This window comes from Chrysochloris asiatica, unplaced genomic scaffold (assembly GCF_000296735.1).
Source record: "Chrysochloris asiatica unplaced genomic scaffold, ChrAsi1.0 scaffold00357, whole genome shotgun sequence".
Taxonomy (NCBI): domain Eukaryota; kingdom Metazoa; phylum Chordata; class Mammalia; order Afrosoricida; family Chrysochloridae; genus Chrysochloris; species Chrysochloris asiatica.
The window spans coordinates 540,716-548,666 of record NW_006408875.1 but is presented as its reverse complement, the minus strand read 5'-3'; the positions used below and the strand labels follow the sequence as shown (position 1 = coordinate 548,666).

Below are 7,951 nucleotides of genomic sequence, written 5' to 3'. Positions count from 1 at the left end.
TAGATTAATCATTTCCAAGTGTATTCAATTTCATCACTCTTCTTTCCTCCAGATGGGGAGAGAGACCAGTAGTCGTAGCTTAGATAACCACTCACGAGTTTTTAAGATCCCAGTCACTACTTAGCCAAGTAGGATGTAGAACATTGTCTTTGTGGACTATGTTATGCCAATTGACCATGGTGTCCCCTGAGACTATGATCCTGATCTCCAAGGCCCAGTAACACCCTCAAGGTGTGTAAGAAGTTTTCATAATTTTACCCCCTGTATGCTCCACCACATTAATGGATATGCTTGCAGCAAAAGTACACATGCACAATTATCCTTTGTCAAACCCTTATACGTTTGTAGGCATGTTCCTATTCTCCTCCCACACTCATTCAGTCTGTGTGTCTGTCCATGTAGCTACCCATTGATCATCATTATTGCAGGATTGTGTATATAACAGTATTTAATTCTGTTGTTTATAACTCTTGCATTCCTTTCCATATCTTCTAGCACCTCCATCATTCTTTTGCCAACCTCACTCTTATTATATATTGCCAATTGGCTGTAATGTTTATGAAAGCAATTCACCAAGCCTTTCTTCCTTGGAGCTACTGGAAGAGTTGAAACCACTAGCTTTTAGGTTAGTAGGTGATCACAAACTTCAGAAGATGGAATGAATCAGGGAGGCAACCACAGCTGGGAATAAAAATGAGTACAGGCTTTGGTGTCAACTCAGTTTTGTTCATACTTCTGCACCCTACCCCCTGCACCCCCAGAATGAACTGTGGTTGTAATTGTATTTTTAAAACAAAAACACAGCAAGAACAGAGGTAGCATTTGTGTTGCTACTTAGGAGTTCTCCCTCGAGGGCCTGCATGAGCAGAATGGTGCATCCCGCCCCGGCCCTGATGCCATGGTCAGAACTGTTCTTCTGCATGTTGCAAATGTCGTTTTTTTGATGTGTGTGCTTATCTGAACATGCGCTTCTTAAAACATGATTCTTGTTGACAAAAAAACTACTTGGTGTGGACTGGCCAACAGTACCTGGCTTTCTGAGGCCACAGGGCGGCAATCTACTCTTCTAACTTGTGCTGCATGTTAGTTATTTTTCTTTATCATCCTCTCTATGGCAAGAGAGTGGAACACTTTAGAACAACTTCAGTTTTGTTTTGTTTTTAAGGAGAAATCAAGATGTACAGGACTGACCAGAACCCAGAGTGAAGCTAAGGAAGGGATCACTGGAGAAGGTTAAGTTCAAACTCAGCTAACAACAGGTCAGCTTTTGCTTTCCCTTGATGGACTGGTCAAGCATCCGGGGGCAGTTTTCCCTGATGGCTTAGAGGCCACGTTTGTGTTCCTGGAGCTTGGCTGGGGCTCATGCAAGAAGGAAGACTCATTGAACTTGGCGTCTGGGGAGTCAGTGGTGGAGGACACGTCAGCCTCACTGACCAGGTCTTCTGTGAAGTTGAGACTTCCAAGCTTGGCTAGGGAGTGGGAGTGTTTGAGTGGGGAGGAGACCATGAGGCCAGCCAGTCGAAGCCGGGTCTCCATCTCTTGTGTCTACTGCTTCACCAGGCCTGGTTTCCCTCGCACTCTGTGGATGCTGTACCTGCTGGAGCTTCCAGTCAGGTTGGATCTCATGGAAGATGAGGTGGGGGTATAGCAGATGCTCTTCAGGAAGTCTTTTGAGAAATGGCTAGTGTGATCCAGGCAGCACAGCCAGGGAGAGGGGCTCTTAAGTGAAGCTCCTTCCAATGGCGGGGGAACAGCCTCCGATTTCCCATTGCTCACTGCCTGGCAGGGCAAAGCCAGAAGCCCCAACGGATGGAGCAGAGCCAGTTCCTGGCTTTCCTTAGGAATGCTGGCCTCCTACCTGCTGGTGGCGCCATCTTTGGAGGGGGCAGCTATGTCTGTTGGTATGCTCTTCAGCCTTTCTAGCTCTTTGGTGAGCTTGCAAACCAAGCCTGCCCTCTGCAGTAGGGTGATGGATTCCTGGTGTTCCATCAAATAGCTATCGGCCGTTGGTTTCTCAGATTCTTTACTGAACAGACGCCTCAGGTCCTTAGCTGGTTTAGGTCTCTCTTGGGTGCCGGGTCTTCTTTCATCACTTCCATGCTGGGAGGGGTCTTGTCACAGTGAGGATTCTTTATAAGGAGGGACTTTCAGCAGGACTTGTGGGGTCTCTCTGGAGGGTTCCAGAAGACTAGCCTGTGGGTCTGGGGCAGCCCCAGGTAGAAAGTCATTGGTGTCTGGCCATCCGGAACCTGCTGGTGGTAGAGATGGAGGTGTCTCGGTGGGACCAAAGGCCAGCTTCTCGAAAGCTCAGGACCTGCTGGACATGTGGCCCATGGAGGAGGATGTGAGGTGGGGCAGGAAGGTTGGCTGGATGCAGATTTCCGGGGTGCTGGATGCGGGAGTCCAGCTCACGCAGGGTTGTGGGACACGAGAGGAGATGCGGAATCGGTGAAAATGAAAGCAATTGAGAGCTTTTGCTTGGTTGACTGAAGCGGGCTCTCTTTCTTTGTCTGTTTGTTTTTATTTGTCTGACCCGGCTCAGCAAGTCTTTATTTTTTATACTTAAAATTACGCAGTACATAATGATTTGATACTTTGATTTTTCCATGAATTATTACACAGTTTCAATCACAACATTCCTTTTATTCTGTGATTATACAACCTTAACAAAAGTATTTCTGTGATGTCCAAACTGACCTTTCCATATCCTGTTCATTTTTCAACCGCTGAACACTTTCCTTTTGACATCATCTCCTCTCCTACGTAACTGATAAATTGCTTCTTCTTATTCCTATTAAAAGATCAAGGTAAACCTTACACAAATCATTTCCACTTATCAGACCCCTGACTACATCCTCTTAGTAATATAAGTTTCTATTAATCATCAATGCTTACACTACTTCATAATTTCTACTATGTGATTATCAATCTTCTATCCTACATACTATGATATTAGTTTCATAGTAAAAGCATTACTAACATCTACTTAATTTTGTTTTCTAAAAAAGTGTCCATTAAATTGCTTAACCACAGTGTTCTTTGCATTTCCTTTCTTTTGAGGCTGTGAGGCATAAGACCCAACCTGGATAATTGCTGCAAGAAATGTAGATTATTAAGTTTTGACCACCTTTCACTTATGTTCACTATTCTCTGCCTATTCATGTAGGGGCCTGTTATGTAATAGTGGGGGTTTGTAAATTCTGGCTGGTAATTGATTGTGGTGAGGTCTGTAGGGGTTGGTCAGCTTCACTTTTAGGTTGTTATATACTTTTGTGATCTCATAAATGCTGTTACTTTGTATTTAGGTTTTCTGTGAACAGGAGTGTCACATACAATTTCCTTTGTATTCAATCCACCGAAGCTGAAAGCAATTGTTTTTCCTAAGGTTTGTAGAACTCATAGTGAAAGGCTGTGAATATGACCATATTACATATTCTTACAAGTCAATTCAAAGTTACCCTAAAGAGAAGATAGAAAGTGACTTCTGAGAGCTATCTGCCTTGCATGATAATCTCTCTGTCTGCTGGAACTGTGTCAAGCAACAGAAGTGAAGCCGTTTTCTACATTCAAATCACCCTCAGCAGCTGGGGTTCTCACAATGCTCCCCAAGAGCCTCAGGAGGCCAGCTGGCTGGAGGGTACATACGCTCAGCACAGGATTTGTAGGAAGGCTTCACTTTATTGAGGACCCCAAATAGAGCATCATGCTCTAAGTCCTATTTAGGACATCAGCTCTGCTTGCTGTTGTTGTTGCTCAGGTTTTCCTGGTTGAGCAGGCTTTTCTGTCACGGACCAGCCCCGACACTCTTATTTGGGGGTCCTAGAGAGATGCATGGCATCGGCGAAGAAATGAAGCTCGCAAAATCAATGGGTCTCGATGAATGGTGACTCTTCTTCTCTCACATTTTATTTTTCCTCTCTTTCCTTTTACATTTTATTTCTCCTCTTACCTTTATTTCAGATTCTCAAACAGCTTTTATACTACTCTATACCATCAATCTATTAATTATTCTTTTCAAAGTAGTGGTCTAAATCATACATATTAATCATTTCAATATAGAACATCAAGAGTATCAAAATCTTCCTTGTTCCCCTTTATGTAGTTAGACAATATCTGATTTCTGTAAGCAAACCTCATTGTTCTAAAAATGTCATGTTAACCTTAAAACATAATTCTAAATTGTAACTCCTATTTCTACCCTCACCTATTACTTTCCATAGATTCATTAATCACAACATGTACCTAAACATTATTTGCTATGTAACTGATAACACAGTTGTTTCTCATGATTGATTAAACAAGAAAAACATGAAGCATTTAAAGTTTTGTAGTTAAGAAGAAACGGAGCAACTTCCTTATACTAAAAGCTTCTCTATACAAAACATCTAGTTAAATTTCTGCTTATGATCTGTTACTATTTCCTTAGCTCTCAATTTCATTTTTGCTAATTTTTTAAAGGTCTTAATGCCCCTGACCGAAACTACACAGAATGTTGAATGTAATCTTAAACTTGAACTGGCAAAAACTTTAGCTGGTTTTTCCTAGTGGTGAAACTTATTGTTAGTGTGAAAAGCATTCTTTAGGACTATGCATGATTGAATATGGTGTGAATGTGCCTAATAAAAAGTTTCAAATCTTTAATATAATTCTTACTAAGATTCTACTGAAAACTTTTATTATAAAATCAAGAAAATTAAAAATAAGCTGATTAAAACAAAGGGACAGAGACAGCAGAGTCCCCACATGAGATCCCTCCTGGGGCCTTGCCTTCCAAGGGGAGAACCATTGTGGCCCTGCTTAACAATGAGCCCTTCATGTTTAGGGTCCTCGGCTGCTCTGCTCCTTGGTGACATGGCCTCTGCCAAACTACAAAGTCAGCAAGGTCCCCGCATGAAATCTCCTGTTGAGGCTCTGCCAAATCAACAAGGCACCCATTGCTGCTCTGCAGTACAACGGACTTTCTTCATGCATAGGGTCTCCCGCTGCTCTGTGTTGTTGCAATGTATTTGTGATCAGAGCCATTATGGCCCCTACCTGTAATATGATCATTGAAGAGTTCTACTAAAAACTTTTATAATAAAATAAGGAAAAATAAAAAATGAACTATTCACAAAAGGAAAAGACAGAGACTGCAAGTCCCCCGCATGAGGCTGTCCCTGGAGCTTTGCCAACGAGGGAGACACTCGATTGTCGCTTTGCTAAAACAATGAGCTTTTCATGTGCAGGGTTTCTCACTGTTCTGTTCCTCCATGACATGGCTTCTGATGTTGTTGCAATGTATTTCTTATCAGAGCCATCATGGCCCCTGCCACTTTTTCCAGCTGGAAAAGGGTCATCCCCACAGTGCTGCTGCTAGGCCCTCCTCCCTTTCCATTTCCTCCACTTGGGGCAGGAGGCCACTCTGGGCTTTGGGAATCCCAGACTCTGTTTTATTCTTCATTTCTTTCTCCTAGGGTCGGTCCAGAGCTGGTGTGTGTGAGAGCCTCTGTTGACTGAATGGCTTCCTCCACTAAAGCGTCCCTCTCCAGGTCACTGAGGTGGACAGAGCTGCCAGAGTCATTTTCAGGGGAATGTAGAAGGGGTCTGAGAGTTTCTGGAAACAGCAGGGGATGGCAAGCCCTCCTAGGAGCTCAAGCTGGGCAGCAGCATCAAGGCCTGGCAGCTGGGCTTCCAGAGAACCATCCAGGGCACCCGGCAGGAAGTTCCCAGGATCCTCCACGGCCTGCTGGGGGCTGCTCCTGGCCTGTTGGTGCTGTAGCTTGTTGTGCCACTGTTTGCTTGCATCCAAGATGCCTTCATACTCAGACAGCTGCCAGCCGTGTGATGCTGAGCTTCTGCTTCACGTTGTTGTAGGCCTTCTCCAGAGATCAGCCAAATTCCTTCATGGCGTAAGTGATGACAGTGGACGCTGAGCGGCTGACCCCCATTTTGCAATGGACCAAGTACTTGGAATGGTTCCTCTTTGCTTTGTTTATAAAATGATACGCTTCATTCCCGTGGGAGAGAAGGTCTGTGGAGTCTTCGCCATAGACGTGAATATTATGGTATGCAAATAAGCTGGGGGGGAAATTATCAATTTCTCTTGTGACATTCAAAATGTAGTCAACACCAGAGCCCTGCAGCTCCTCCAGGTTGGATGCATTCCATTCAGAGCCAAGATAAAAGTGATCGAAGATAAGAGAGGGCTTGTCCATCTGTCCCAGAATGAGTAGCATTTCGTTGTCTATGAATTCCTTGAATTATTTTAAGTTACAGTTCTTTGTTTCTCTAATTCATTATGTCATGTTTTCTAGATCCTGGCTCATCTTGATGCTCTGAAGTTTGGCTTTGATGAGGTGTTCAGTCCTTTCCCCTTCAGTTGGCTTGTCCATGAACAGGGCCTGGGAGTCGGTTCAAGTGGACTCCACGTCCTGCATGGCATTCCACTCATTGATGCAGCTCTGCTCAAAGCAGATACAGTTCTCATAGTAGGTGGCCCACATGAGAGCCACATCCCCGAGAAAGTAGTTGCGCCTCCAGGACACTTCACAGGCCTTGTGGAGGACCTGCATGGCTGACCACATGGCCTGAACAGATGCGGGCTTAAAGACGTGCAGTCTCCCTGCTGTGCTCACACTGAATCCACCGTCTCCATCCAGGTGGATCTTTGTGTCGCTCCACAGTCGGAGCACCATGCCGATGGTGCAGCTTTTACTTTCCTTACTGGAAAAGTCGACTTCCAGCAGGATACTCTCTTCCGTGTCCTGCCGTCCACTGCTGTCCACCACCGCTATGTACCGGATGCTGTCTGTCCAAGCACTCTCTAAGCGCACCACCAGCTTGATTCTGTCTTCACAACGCAGAGGATTGATCATTACTTGAAGGTGTTGGGGCAAGTCACCTGCATGCTTGTGGGGATGCTGGAGACTCCATGGGCCTTGGGGGCTGTTTCCCTATTGTAAGAAAAGGGCTGCTCCCTTCACCAAGAAAAAGCTCTGGCTTAAGCTGAGATTTCACTTTCGATCTTCATCACTGCCAGCTTCCAACTCGCTGTTGCTGCCTGAGGAAGAGGCAGCGCTGGGCGTGGGTGAGTGCTGCAGGGTCACCAGGGCCATGGTGTTGGCAATGCAGAGGCCGCAGTTCAAGCTACAGCCACAGCCGCCAGGCTGAGCCCAGGACGCTTCTTGGAGCCATGCGCGGGCGGCTGGGCTGAGCCCGACCAAGCCCACCCATACTTCTTTTTTTTTTTAAATTTTTATTGTGATTTCAGTAACAGTTTACATGGGAGAACATCGATTTTACACTCATCATTTCATTACATTGATTACAATCTCCTCCTTTTATCATCATTCAACAGTATTTGCTTCTATTCCCTCTAGGATTTTTTAAGGAGGATGGGGTGGGGTGGGAGATGTACACAGAAACAATTAGGAACATTTAATCATTTAAACAATCAAAGAGAACATTCTGCAAGCCTGCCTCCTGACCATCAGCACACAGTGTTTCTTTTTCCATGAGTCTAGAGTCCTCAGCTGCTCTATTTCTCCATGTCACCATTTCTGACTCCATCTCTGTGTTGCTGCTTCTCTGCATAGGGTCCCACATTCTGCTCTTACTCTTCTCCCTTTATGGTCCTAGGGTCCTCTGCTCCTGGAATGTAAGATTAACTACTCCCCTCTTTTTGTTACAAAACTTCTACCTTTATAGTTGTGACAGTCACAATTAGTCATGATAACAATTACCCACTATTGAATCATAAGAATCATATCCCCAGCTCCTTTCACCAGACCTGTCTAGACAAGAGGAAAACTATTCAGTGGGGATTCTACCTCTTCCACAACGGCCCCCCCCCCCACACACACACAGAAACTAAATTTGTAAGTAAGTAACTTTTAGGTAGCCAATGTCTAAGTTGCCCATTCCTATCAATCCTGTATACAGAGGGGATAGGTTAGATTCTTGATGTGAAGAC

The 7,951-nt window shown here is 44.7% G+C and overlaps 1 pseudogene; it reads right to left on the bottom strand.

Moving 5' to 3' along the window:
• Positions 1 to 1,260: 1,260 nt before the first annotated feature.
• LOC102817865 lies at positions 1,261 to 7,094 on the bottom strand (annotated as a pseudogene).
• Between the last annotated feature and the right edge of the window lie 857 nt (positions 7,095 to 7,951).